Source organism: Chaetodon trifascialis, chromosome 14 (assembly GCF_039877785.1).
Source record: "Chaetodon trifascialis isolate fChaTrf1 chromosome 14, fChaTrf1.hap1, whole genome shotgun sequence".
NCBI lineage: Eukaryota > Metazoa > Chordata > Actinopteri > Chaetodontiformes > Chaetodontidae > Chaetodon > Chaetodon trifascialis.
Window position 1 is genome coordinate 16,905,316 of NC_092069.1, and position 13,587 is coordinate 16,918,902.

At 43.9% G+C, this 13,587-nt stretch overlaps 1 protein-coding gene across 2 annotated transcripts in view; it reads left to right on the forward strand.

Annotated features, from left to right (window-relative positions):
• The window catches only part of rps6ka1 (ribosomal protein S6 kinase a, polypeptide 1), a 52,938-nt gene that overhangs the window by 14,113 nt on the left and 25,238 nt on the right, over positions 1–13,587 (forward strand). The window lies entirely within an intron of this gene.

Genomic DNA, 13,587 nt, shown 5'->3' on the forward strand with positions numbered 1-13,587 from the left:
TGAAGAGCACGTCGTCTTTTCGTTCTGTTGGGAACAATGTGCTGTGACTGAGGTGGAGCCGAGCGCGCTGGATGAGAAAGAGGCGTTTCAGCCGACGGGGTAGCACACAGGGGCAGCACTGGTTAAAGCCATTAATGTTTGATGGCAAGGGGGAGCAAATACACAGACCTCTTAGCTTGGACAGACCATAACGTGATGCATTTTCAGACTCAAGCTCGTTTAAATAATATTATGTAAATTGGCAGTATGGGCGAGATCATTATTAAGGCTGAATGGTGAGCAAAACAAATCACATTGCAGATATTTTGACAGATATGAGTCATGATTTCAGTAGAAATGGTCATTTTTGCATTTCATTTTCATGAAAATAAATAGATAAAGAAAGGATGATTTAGATTTTTACTGGGATCTTGTAAGTCCTGCGATTTGCACGTTGGTTTATTTGAGATTTTGATAATATTTCAGTTAATTGTTCAGCCCTTATCATTATTTAATCAAGGACTTTTGTCACTAAAAAAGAAACCGGGTTGGTCACGTCGTGGTAGATCCACATAATAAGGTCAGTATTGGCTTGGATTGGTGCATCTCTGCTCATATCATCACAATATGACTCGATAATATTTAATTACCGCTCAGGCCTGGGTAGTACAGTTATGTCCATTACATATTGTGCTAATTGATAGGGGAGAACTTCAGTAATCTGATCATTTATATAATCTTATTTATTAGGACGTCCTCTAGACGGCCTGCTGGGTTTTCTACCTGTGAGTCCACAGGAAGGCCCGTGTTTCTGAGGTGCACATGGCGAGATTAAGTCAGCAGTCTTTTATTCACTTTCTCTAATATATTCTTACTCTGAGGCATTGGATCAGGGTTGTTGTGGATGGGGGTAGACCTGGTCCCCAGAGTGCTCTGGCACCATGCAGGCAGGGCAGTTGAGATCAGTCGCTACAGTGATCGATGCCGAGCTGCAGTTTAAAGGCTGGGAATCTGATAATGGCTGCTGTTATCTACTCTAGCCATGGGAGTTACCTGGCTCCAGCAGACCTAATTGGATGGGGGGGCTGTGAATTGAGACTGAGGGAGGGAGAGAGTGGCTGTCCTCGCTGGCTGAACTAATGTTAAAACCTGAAAAAGGGTTTAAAACGGCAAAGTGATTGTCCTCAGCATTAAACTGCGTGTGTGTATGTGTGTATGGGCGGTGAGGTTAAGTCAGTCCTCTGCCCCTGGAGAAGACCTCCACAGTGCTAATGAGCCATCTTCTGTCTGCTGACGCTCTCTCTCCCTCACATCGTATAAAAAAGTGATGAATACACAACGGCACATTACTCAGATGCTGCTGCTGTTTCTAATGTGTTTCTCAGAGCCATTAACCTGATAGTAAAGGTGACTGCAGCAGGTAAGGCTCGTCGGCAGGTTGCTGTTCACAGGGCTTTAACCCAGGGACCGTCGCTTTGATTATTTAGCCTTTTTTAATGTCTGTTTTTGAGACCTGAAAATAGACCGGAAGAAGGTAGAAATCAACCTCCACAGTGCTACTGACGAGGGCTTTTTTTAAACTAAAAATAATTACTAGATTGTATTTCAGCCCACAAGAGATTGCAGAATTAATCTAAGGGGTTGCAAGATGATTGCTGTGCGCGCGCACACACACACACACACACACACACACACACACACACACACACACACACACACACACACACACACACACACACACACCTTGCCTAACCTGAACCCTACCCTTAACCTTAACCCGAGTCTCCACCCTAAAACAATTTACATTATGGTGACTTGCGTTTTGTCCCCATAAAGAAGGCGAGTCCCCACAATGTGACTATAAACAGATTTATGTCCTCACAACATGAGTAATAATATCCACACACACACACACACACGCATATACACACAAAGCAAATTTTCACCTGGCATTACTTTTGACTGCAGGACTTTTTTGTGTTTATTCTCCTCAAACAGCCAGAATAGTGTTCATTAGCTGCAAGCTAGCAAGCAACAGCAGGCACAGAGGGTGTGTGTGTGTGTTTGTGACTGTGTGTGTGTGTCTGTGTTTTTTCAGTTCAGCCTGAACTAAACTCAGCACCAGACTCCGGTTCTCTCAGTTATTTCCTTCCAGTCTCTTTTCTTGTTCTCTCTCCTTCGTGTCCGTGACGTAAAGTACATTTCCCCTCCGGTCCGCAATCAACAAACAGAGACTGATTACAGAACAGGTCGGCTTCTCGGCGGCTCTGCTGCAGACAGGTAGAGGGGAAGCTAATACCGCTTTTTAATCCCAAAAGTTTAAAAGATAAACTCTCCTCCAACTGGTAAACGGCTCCAGATCACGGCAGAATCTGGTGTGCCGCTGAGTGTTTACTCCTCCGCTCTGCCGGGTCCTCCACACGTTATGGATGAAGCCTCATTATATTCGGTCCAAGCCTTGAAATGACTGCACAGTTTCATATATTGCAAAGAGAAATTGCTTCATAAGCGAATTCGGAGAGCGTAAGATGTTTTGTCCCAAACCCAAAGATATTCAGTTTAGACTGAAATGAAACAGAGCAGCTGACGTTTCAGAGGCTGGAAGCAGAATGTTTATGGTTTTTATGGTTTTGGCTCAATGAATTACTTAAACTATTCACTGATTATTAAAATTATTGTTGAAGGATTGTCTGTCAGCTGTTGAGTGTCGATGAAAAGACAAAAACCAACCATTTCTCATTTTATTGCGCAGTTCTGTCTTTGGCTTTTCTCCCAGCTCTCATCGTCTCCACGCAGTTTAAAGGAGATAAAGACTTTGATTCTGGTGACAGTGCAGTAGCCGTTAACAACAAATGGCCTCTGGTGAGGTGTATTGATGGGATGATCAGGCAGCAGAGCACACTCACCTAAGAGGCTACTCATCTGATCTCATCACAGGGGGATGATATCACCCGCCAATTTACTCCCTGACAATAAGCCAGGCTGACGATGCTCCCATCTGCTCCCACACAAGTGTGGAAATTGGCCTTTTTCTCGCAACAAATCACATCAACCTCGCTATCCTTGAGGATACCTGCGAGGGAGATTTGTTCAAAAAGTAGAAACAATGGATGAGACCGCCTCAGTTTCCGAGTCAGAAGTGCTTCAGAAAGAAAAAAAGAACAGATAAAGAAAAATGCCATATGTGGTGAGAGTTAAGACGTCTACTGCGGGACTGCCAAAAGGAAGTGAAAACTATGAGCCCGGCGGGCCAAACTGACCTCACATGAGGACATGAATCAGGCCAGCAGCCGTGCTTGCACCTCTTGCAGTGAGCTTGTATGATCTGGTTGCTGCCTATTGGCGTCAGATTTGGTAATCAAATAATCTCTTGAGTCATTCCTCAAGCACAAATGGCAATAGTTGTCTGGTTTCAGCTTCTCCAGTGCAGCTGGTAAGTATAAACTGAATATCTTTGTCTTTTGGTCTGATGGTTAGACAAAGCAAGACAGTCAACAACATCGCCCTGGACTCTTGGGAAACTGTGATTTTTTTTTCATCTCACTGCTTAATCCAGAAAATAATCATTAGTGTCTGTTCACCTTGACCAATGAGACAATCTTATTGATTTTCTCCACCACACTTTATGAGACCAGGATGTTTGAAGTCAGACAACAACACTGAGTTTGAGACTATCCCACTATTAAGGGCCCCCTAATACACAGGCAAAACCCTAACACAGCATATTGCACTCCTCCATCAGTGAGGCGCGTCATTTACAGCTATAGAGCTGATAAAAGGCCAGCTCAGAAAATCATTTACTGCTTTGTCAGAAACAAAGAACCATTTGTGCTATTGCACAAATTTATCAGTCATTCCAGATCAGAGCAGTTTTTCATCTGTGGACCTCACAAGGCTTGTGGGAGGTTTTTTATTCAGCCTGTTGTAATCTACCCAACCAAATACTAATGAAGTAACAATAGTCTCATTGCTAATTGTGTTACGCTTTGTTAGGGAAGCTGAGTCACTTGTTCCAAATGTATTCACTGTAAATCACATTTTTTTAACTGAGCCTAATGTGAAATGATTAAAACTGAATTCATACTAAGTGCTCATGGTAAGGAGCAGATTGAGGGGAAGTAAAAGGTTTTGAAATGTGGCGATCAGAAAGTTGGCGGCTGCTTTTATAGGTTCCTGACAGGCGCTCGCAAAGATTCAAATGATGTTTCACTTTTTATACTTTACCCAGCCATGCACCATAAATCACAGCTGATGTCTCCATGACAATAATGAATTAGCCAGAGCTTGATTCACAGTCACCGTTAAAGCAGTCAGGACAAACCTTTCAGGCCTTGTGCTTTATTACCACAGACTGTTAACAGGTGATACGTTTTTACCTTTTATCACATCTTCCAGTGCAACATTAAATTATTCCCTGACCTCAAGAAAATGTAATACTCCCGTAGTGTGAGGAGAATTGGTTGTCTTGGTTTCACATCAAAGCAGCTGACAGCCGCCGCGGCAAAAGCGAGCAGGGTTATAATTGGATAATTCCAGATTTTCTGCGCTCCCGTAAATGGAGGACTCGTGCTGAGGACTCGGCTTTCAGAGTTGTTGTAGAGACAAGGCAGCCGAACCAAACCAAGACATTCATGAGACTTAATGTCGCTGGATGTAGCAAGGTGGGATGTGACAGTGTCACTTCACATTTTGGCTCAGCATGCTTGTACGTGAGGATTAAAGGTATAACAGGTTCCCACGTTTAAATGTCTAAAATGACTCGACCACATTGTATATTTTGTTCAGGTGTGCTCTTATGTGATCAGATGTTTCCAGCTGTGTTCAAACCCCTGAGAAAGCTGCAGTTTATCGTCTGTCAATGGCGTTGTATCCCTTTTTAACCACTCTATTAGCTGTAACTTCAATATACGTTTATTTGTCCTACAAGGGGAAATTCCAAAAACTTCCGTGGAAACACCAGATGATACATCAGACTTCCTGATTTGTTCAAACACAATGACACTCCTAGTCTTTGACACGAACCGCAGTCTTATTGTTGATAGCTAACTTTAGCTAAATTAGCATAGCATAGGCTACGTAACGTTACCTGATGCATCCAGTCTTCCACCAGCGCTCTGCCTTGCAGAAGCCTTCCTCTTAATGTCCTGGCAGCTGTTTAGAAAACAGTTACTTATTTCAGAGAACTCACAAACGGCGAGGATCAGTCTCTCGTCCTGTACACTTCATTTCTGGTAGCGGGTGGCACATGCTTGAGACGAGCGCGACAGTTTCTTGGATTGCATCGGCTTGGCTTTCCGCCTGTGTGATTGCCCACCCCTCACCACCTGAAAAGACCATTAGACAGGAATGCTATAGTCATGCTTTGGCAAAAATATGAGGCTAGGGCTCACGGAAATTGTGTTGAACATTTCTTACTGTTATTTTAACATTTTACACCCCAAAATGTCACTGTTTAGGACAAACTGAGCATTTGGATTGATGGTGTGGAAGTGGACGCTGCTGCAGGAATGGTTTAAAAGGTTTCTTTGGACATTTTGATGTTATTTTCTTCTGCAAATCTACATCAGGTGAATTTTATTAAAGTTTTTAGCAACTTTGGGGCTTTCTGTGTGAAGCATAATTTGGAAAAGTATAAAAAGTAATACATAATTTTAAAAGATGGGATGTCCTTAAAGTGGCCAGAAAAATGGACATCCTCCGTTCCATGACAGCTGTGCAGATTCACTCCGATGTAGATTGTCTGATCTGATTCAGAACAGCCACTGAATGGGCCTTGTAGCAAGCATTAGCTTCATTATCGATGAATCTTCAGAGTATTTTCTCCATTACTCGTTTGTAGTCAAAACTGTCAAAATGTTTTCAAAAATGCTTTCAAAACCTGACAGATATTTCACTGACTATCATGATATGAGACAAAGAAGAGAAGCAAATCTTCACATTTGAGAAGCTGCAACCACCAAATCTAATGACTGAAACGGTTACCTGATTATCACAAAGTTGCAGTGGTGAGATTGTTTTGTTAAATGCATGAGCTGAGAGTTTCACACAAAAAAAACTGGTTGAATGTCCCTAAAAATGCTCCTATATGAAGCTTGTTGAGCTCGTGGTCAATAATATGCACAGCATGCAGTTTTGCTTCTGTGTGCTTTTGAGTTCTCGTTTCCGCTGGTGTGAGTCCCCCTTCAATATGAACCCCCACCTGCCAGGCCTGAGGGCAGGAAGCAGAAAGAGTGAATGTGTTTTCCACTGGTGTCAGTGACATTTTTGTAGTCCCTAATGTGGATAATGGCTTTTTACTGCAGCTAGGAGCAGAGCCAGTGGTATTTGTGCTTCACTGACCGAGTGACGAGAGGCCACACCGGAGGGGAGAGGGGAGCGAGGGAGCTGTGAAGAGGGGAATGGATGGGAGGAGCAGAAGGCATAGGAGGACTGCAGGAGTGGAGAACAGAGAGGAGAGGAAAACAGCGGGCCTCCCCCTGCATAGTTCTCCCCTCCGTCAGTCAGTTGTGGATACAAATGCCATTGCACAGCTCTGAACTGTGTGACTGCAGAAAGACTCAGCATGCGGGAAACCAAGAAGGAGGAAGTGGCAGAATAACTCAGCACTTCAAACACACACTCCGCGTCACTGGGGAATGATGTGTGTGAAGCAAATGCACACACACACACTCGCGTAGTCCTCATTGTGATCCATTGTACCTCTGGCTAATCTCTCTGTATCCTCAGATCAGGAACCGCAGGCTTCCAGATGCGGAGCATCGTTCTGCTCTCTAGTCAAAAGGAGGGCTCAGCGCAGCCTCGGGGTTGAGTGTTTCCAGGACTGATTAAATATTTACCAGTGGCAAGAGTATGTAGGCAGGGATTGCAGCTCACACGATGAGCTTTTTGACCTCTGGGCTGCCGTAGAGCGCTGCAGAGCAGGCGAGTCAGGAAATGGGAAAGTCAGGGCTGCGCAGCCTCGCGGCGTACGTTTGTGTAAGCTTAAGCCTCTCTGTGTGCACATGCATGTTGTAGGCATGGCAACTGCTCTCTGTTGCTTTTACAAACCTGACCTCACACTTGATTTATGTGGCGTTACCCACCTCATGGCCACCCCCCCCCTCCACCACACACACAGGCACCCACTGAATACACACTCTCAATGCATATTCCACTGAGCCCTCCTCCACAGTTCCTGTATTATCAGTCTGTGTGTAATCTCCTGGATGGAGTTCAGATTATGTGCAGAAAACAGTCGGGATGACTTGCAATCTGTTGCGCATCCTGAGCCTCTTGTTGAAGGGTTATGTGTGTTTCGTGGTCATTGGACACGTGTCCTATTTGAAGATGATCTTGGAGATGATGCTCTGTATGTCACACCGGTGAGGAATTAACCCCGCACATCACTGCCGTTACAGCTGCTGCAAGAAAATCAACCTTCATACCTCTGTTTAGACGTTCGCTCGTGTAATCTGTGGTTGCTAATTTTCTTCCAGTGACACTAATGAAGACGGTAGAGGGTTGTCAGAGAAGCTGGAGATGGCGTGATACAAACTGGTGTGTTTGTGTAACGCCAGAGGAGAAATAATGGGAGACAAAAAGAGAAGGGAGGAGAGATGAAGCTACCTTAGTCTCTTTCTTTTGACATATGCTAAATGACTAATTTGTGCTATCTGTGAGTTTTAGAGGTTTCCCCTCGTTTCTTTCCCTTTGTGCTTAGCTAAGCTAATTTTGACTGAAAATGATGACGATGATGATTATTTTTGCTGCAAACATGAATGTTCCCATACATTCAGAGGACATGATTTATAGGCTTTTGCTTCTCCGTAGCGCCACAGTGCTTCATTTATAATGGCATGTTATGACACATTTTAACTTTATCAAAAAATTGCAGCTCCTGCGATTTGCATATCACACTTGGCAATGTTGTGATTCTGAGAATATTGCGATTAGTTGTTCAGCCCTGCTGTAGCTTCGTGTTTGCTGGAGAGATATGGGAGTGGCATCAACCTCCTCATCTTACTCTCAGCAGGAAAGCCAGTAAGAATATTTCTGTATTTCTTAAAGGGAAGTCTCCTCATGCAGGCTTTGCTTCCTGCTTGTCTGCTCCTATCTTTCCTCTGTGTGTTATGTACACTGGAAGGATCGCCCCCTTTGTGGGCTTTCAGTCTGATAAATTCACTGAACTCTCCTCAAAGGAAACTGACAGAAAAGAGAGAGAAAAGCAGAATAATTTCCTTTCTACCTCCTCTGTTGCTTATCTTCCTCTTTTCCTCTCTTCCTACTTTAGCTGCCTTATTTTCTCTTGGCTCGCATCCCTGCGGGGGCTTTTTGCATTTTACCTCTTGATGAGATGCATCCTATCGGTTTCAATCGCTCCCCTTCCTTGGCCCTTTTGGGTTTTGCTGACTAATAGTTGGATTTATGTGAAGAAATTGGGCATGTGCGCAGGACAGTTTTGAGGTAGAGGTGTGTGATTTCGCCCTGAGCTCCTTCTGAAGCTCATATTCTCACTGGGACATTGTGTTGCAACAAATCTTAGCCGTTTCATCAGCCTGCGAGGAATTCCAGACGGCTGACGATTGCAACATGAAACGCATGCATCAATTTTCTTGTGTTTAATAAATAACCTGACGTTATCTGAATATGCTACTAGTCCTCAGCCATGTGCTGTTCCAGTTTGACAAGTTCCAACGAATGCCAAGAATTATTAGCAAATCTATGGTCAAATCTTTGTTCCTCCATCAGTTCACTTCATAATATCTGAATTTGAGCCCAGAGTTTTAATATTTTGCCTCCAGGTTTGATCTCTCTATGCTATTTTATTGTTCTTCTACCCCATTTTCGCTTCCTGCTTCCTCAAAACATTCACGAGCCAGTGACTCAACCTCTAGTCATTTCACTTGCCCAATATGTTATCAGGAATAAAGGATTCAGGTCTGCACAAGGCAGCTCCAAGGTATGAATGTGCATAACTGGATGACTGTGCAACAGGATATTGCTGAAAAAGGGCAATGCATCCCCAGTGGGCCTTCAAATGCTTATTAAAGGTTAAATAAATACAATAAAACTTTATGAAAGGAGTAAGGATGGGGACAGAGACGTCAATCGAGCTGTACTCCTGACTTGTCGTGCTCGTTGTTTTTTCTTCTTCCGCGCAGCATCGCCAAACATTTTCAGGGCTGGAAAGTGTCAAACATTTCTTCGAAAACTTGATCACGCATCTCTCAGCGTAGCACGAAACCTTGCCAGTGGAGTAATACATTATGCCAGCATCTGCTCGGCAGTGATCCCCAGTGAGCGGAGGCCTGTATTAACAAGGTTTGGACACGCCTTGGAGCTCGACGGAGCCGAACACTTCACATTCCACTGCATGGTTAGAGGGATGAAGCGGGGAGAGGGATCGGAGCTAAAGAGAATAGAGCTGTCTGTGACTGATTATATCACTTTGGGCTTCAGGATGTAGCCTAACATGCACTTAATGTATTATTGTCTAGTCAGTGCACATGCTGTGGGTGTGTTTTGTGTGCGTCTGTCTGTGGCAGTGTGTGTGTGTCTGTGTGTGTGTGTGTGTGTGTGTGTGTGCGTGTGTGTGCGAGTGCGAGTGTGCGTCTTCAGTCCTGAACTCAGTTGAACCTAAAATGTTGCAGCTGTCTGGATTTGTTTAGGTCTAGCTGTGCACTGTGTGACCCTGATTTGTGGGTGTTTCTGCATGTGTGTATGTGTTTTGTACACACATGTTCACCCCCCCCCCCCCCCCCCCCAAAGTGACTTTGATTGAATACGGTGCAAAAAAAATGTCCACGTTCATTTTAATAGAGGAAAATTGCTAATGTCAGCACTGTGGCACAGACTCAGAGGTGACATTGGTGCTGCCCGTCACAGATGTGGCTCGAGCACACAAACACACACACACACACACACACACACACACACACACACACACACACACACACACACACACACACACACACACACCCTGACAGCCAGTAAGAATAATAAGCAGTGTGAGCTGTAGGGTTTGTGTTTTTATAGCACTCTTTTGCTGACAACTCTGTCATTATATCATTCAGTCGTTTGACAGCATTGTCTTCGATCACAGTTTGTGACAGGATACCTAGGAGGCAGCCCACGGCCACACACACACGCACAGGACCCAGATGTAGAGACAATGTGCAGGGTTTGTCTGTCTGCCTCTAACGTAGAAGTGTTTGTTTCTGTTGGACTGCTCACCCTTTCTCAGTCCGAGATGCGTTCTGCTGTACTATCTTCCCGTTACAACATGACTCAGACCTTAAACAAGCCTCTGAAATGACTGTTGAGCAGGATCATGTGCCGAGAGCTGACAGCGTTTATTGCTCTTTGCAGTTCCCCTACGACCCACCGTTTTTTCTCGCTCTCCTTCTCCTCCCTTAGCAACGCACATTATTACCCATACTTCAGCACCTTTCATTTCCTCAGCTATCACTGTAATGAGCACAGAGCTGTTCATAAAAGATACACCCAAGGGTGAGCATGCAGGGACCTGGTGTTGGCGAGGTGGCAGCTCAAAATCTGTTCATACACACTCACAGAAATCTGTCATTTAAATCACAGCTGTTGCTCTTCAGTGTTGGAAGAATGTGGCATCAAAATGATATTTTCAGATTGTGCCAGCAGTCTGTTATTTTGATGAAATGGCGGAGGATTATGCTTGCATATAATTAGATTTAGAGATTAGAGTCCGCTCTTGTAGTGCACTCTGAATTTCTGAATCTTAGATCAAAGTAAAGTCTGTACAGGCAGCTTAAGGTAAAGAGAGGGATCTTGGAATCATTCTGGTAGCGTAGAAGCATCATATCAGTGCAATCCAGGACTCTTATGTGTGAGGATCCAGACTGAGGATATATAAAACTTTGCAAGATTAAAAAGCGTGTGTGCATTGGATCATAAATACGCTTACACAGTATTTTTCAGAGTAATAAAACGTTGCTCACATGGTGTTCCTGCTGTGCTCCACTTTCGTTGTAAAGCTGTGTATATGCATAAGGCCGGTGCCAACAGTTAACCATAAACTGGTCTCAGCACACCCCGATTTAATCTGATTTGCGCGTGAATGCCAGTCATTATGTACCTGCGGAAATAATAGGAAATAATTTTCCTGCAATTAGATCAGTCAGAAAAATTGTGCACAGAAAGATCCTCAGATGAGATCCTCTCAGAGGGATTAGTAGAGCCCCTCTCTCTCCACCCTTTACCTGTTTGTTGGTCATTTCACGGAGCCTTGGAAGTCAGCCTTGTTGTCACAGCATGAGCAAAGGTGCTGAAAAGACCAGCGGTTGATGGACTCCGGTGTCACTCGAGGCCACGGGAGTTGTGCAGCCGTGTCGGGCTGGATTAGGAAAGTAAAAGTGCACTGAGGAGAACATCCTCAGGGTGGCCGGAGAAGGAAGAAATCACAGTAGCTGTATTTTTCATCAAAAGAGGAGAGAACGATTGCTGGACGGGAACCTTTGCCTCACAAAACAAATTATGGCAATTCTGTTAAACTGCTTTTAGGATGGAGATTGCTTTTAGATTGGAAAGCTGGCAGGCATCACATACTGTGTTTCTCTGCCTCTGTTTTAGGCCAGAAAAGCAGCACGTCCCTTAAGACTTGTGCTCACTGTTATCTTGCATTGGCAAGATCCTTGAATGGTACTAAGCAGCTAGTGTTTTATTGCTCACAGTGATTATGCACTATAGCTTTACAGCTATATATTATGAGGCTGAAGAGCCTAATGATTGGTTGCTGAAGTTGGTATTGTACTATAGAGATACTGAGACCTAACATAACCTAACAGATTTCTCTCTTCTGCAATGCGTTTTTGATACCACCAATAGGGAGCATCGAGGCAGAAAATGTTCAGATTCTACACGCTGTGGCTTTAATTCAGATTTAGGTGGTGCATGTTTCCTTGGTTTGAATCTAACTTCAGCCTCTGTGTTCATGTGCTCATTCAGCTTCGCTTCTTGTGTGGCTCTTTAATTGGACAAGCTTTCCTCTCCGCTCTCACAGGACATCATTTAAATAGACGGACAGGTACGTTAATGGTGTTCTTTCTATTCAAATAAGTCAGGAATGTTAATGCAGCTTGTGCTGCTATCGTAAAAGTGCTGTGAAAGATCTTAATTAATATTCCACTGAATGAGGGGAAGCGCTAACAAACATGTTCAGCCTTTAAAATCGAAATGATTTCTACCTGCCTAGTTGCTCAGTTCTGCTCAGCATGTCATAACTTTAATCACAGAGCTGCGTATCCATCAATTCAACTGAAAAGGGCAGATGGAAAGTCAAACAGCCAAACTTCAAAAAAGCACCATAACAACACGCCCGTTCAGTAACTCTGTGACATGTCCTATTAATAGACCTGATTAATAGACCTATTCCAAGACACCTGATACGTAAACGAAGTGTGTAAATGAACTGCAGCAGGTGTCGCTTCCATGATGTAACCAAGGTCAGGTCTATTAGAAATGTGGCTGCACGAGGAGTTCTAATTTCATTACCTCGGGCTGGCGATATCAGTACATCAGATGTCTGATTCATGTCACCGTGTGGAAGGAACCTTTTTTTTTCTCTGTTTGTGAAATGCCCGGAGGCACTTAATACCGGAAGTGCAGTATGACTCGGCTTTGCCATCGTGTGCCAGCAGAGTGCTTGAATGTTCCAGCTGCTACCAAGCTTACAAGAAACGTTTCAGTCCGTGACCAATCAGAAATCAGACTCTGCACAGTGGAAATGGAAACTGCCTGTTTGAGGCACTTTGGTTCGACTGTTTTGGGTTGCCTTGTTGAACTCGCACGCTGAAGTAGGAACCACTACAGGCATGAAATGAAGAGCCAAAAATAATATTTTTTTTTGGTAAAGGAGGTAGTTTATGTCAGAGCGGCAAAATAGCTTTGAAGCTAATTCGGGATCTTATGAGGCGCTAATGAGGATGTAAATAGATCCAAGATATTTTGATGTGGAGGCGCCAGCGAAGAGGGAAATGACAGTGACAGCGATCCCGGTGAATTCATAATCACATGACGTGTATCGCTTTGTGTTTAAGAGGAGGCTAACGTTAATTCTATGCATCCATTTAGGTGACGAGAGCACTGGAACTCACTCAGTCCTGATCTAATGGACGGAAAATTACGATGATAATCTTGAGAGGATAAGAGCGTTGTTTGTCGAAGCTGAAAACCCAAAACATAGCTAGGTTTGCGTCGATGAAACGTCTCGGCTTTGATAGTTCTCGCTGATGTCTGTACTGCACAGGCGAGCCACATCCTGGAAGCTGATCTCAAAGTTTGATAATAAATGTTAAAGAAATGTTGTTCGCGTGTGTTAATAAGGCAGCTCAAGGCTTTGAGAGGCAGAGCCAAGATTTCAAGTGGGCTCCTCTTTTCAGACGAGTGACCTTTACGAGAAAAGAGAGGTTGAATAAAGCAAGATTATGGAATGGAAACGCAAGGATTAGTAAGTGAAATTCATCTTGGTGCTTTATTTGTTTGAATATTTGGTCCTCATTCATACCTAATCTATGTGCTGAGTGCTTTATTTGTTAGTTAAGCGTGAGAAGGTTTTTTTTCTCACCTTGAACAGCAGCAGCCGGTATAAACTTC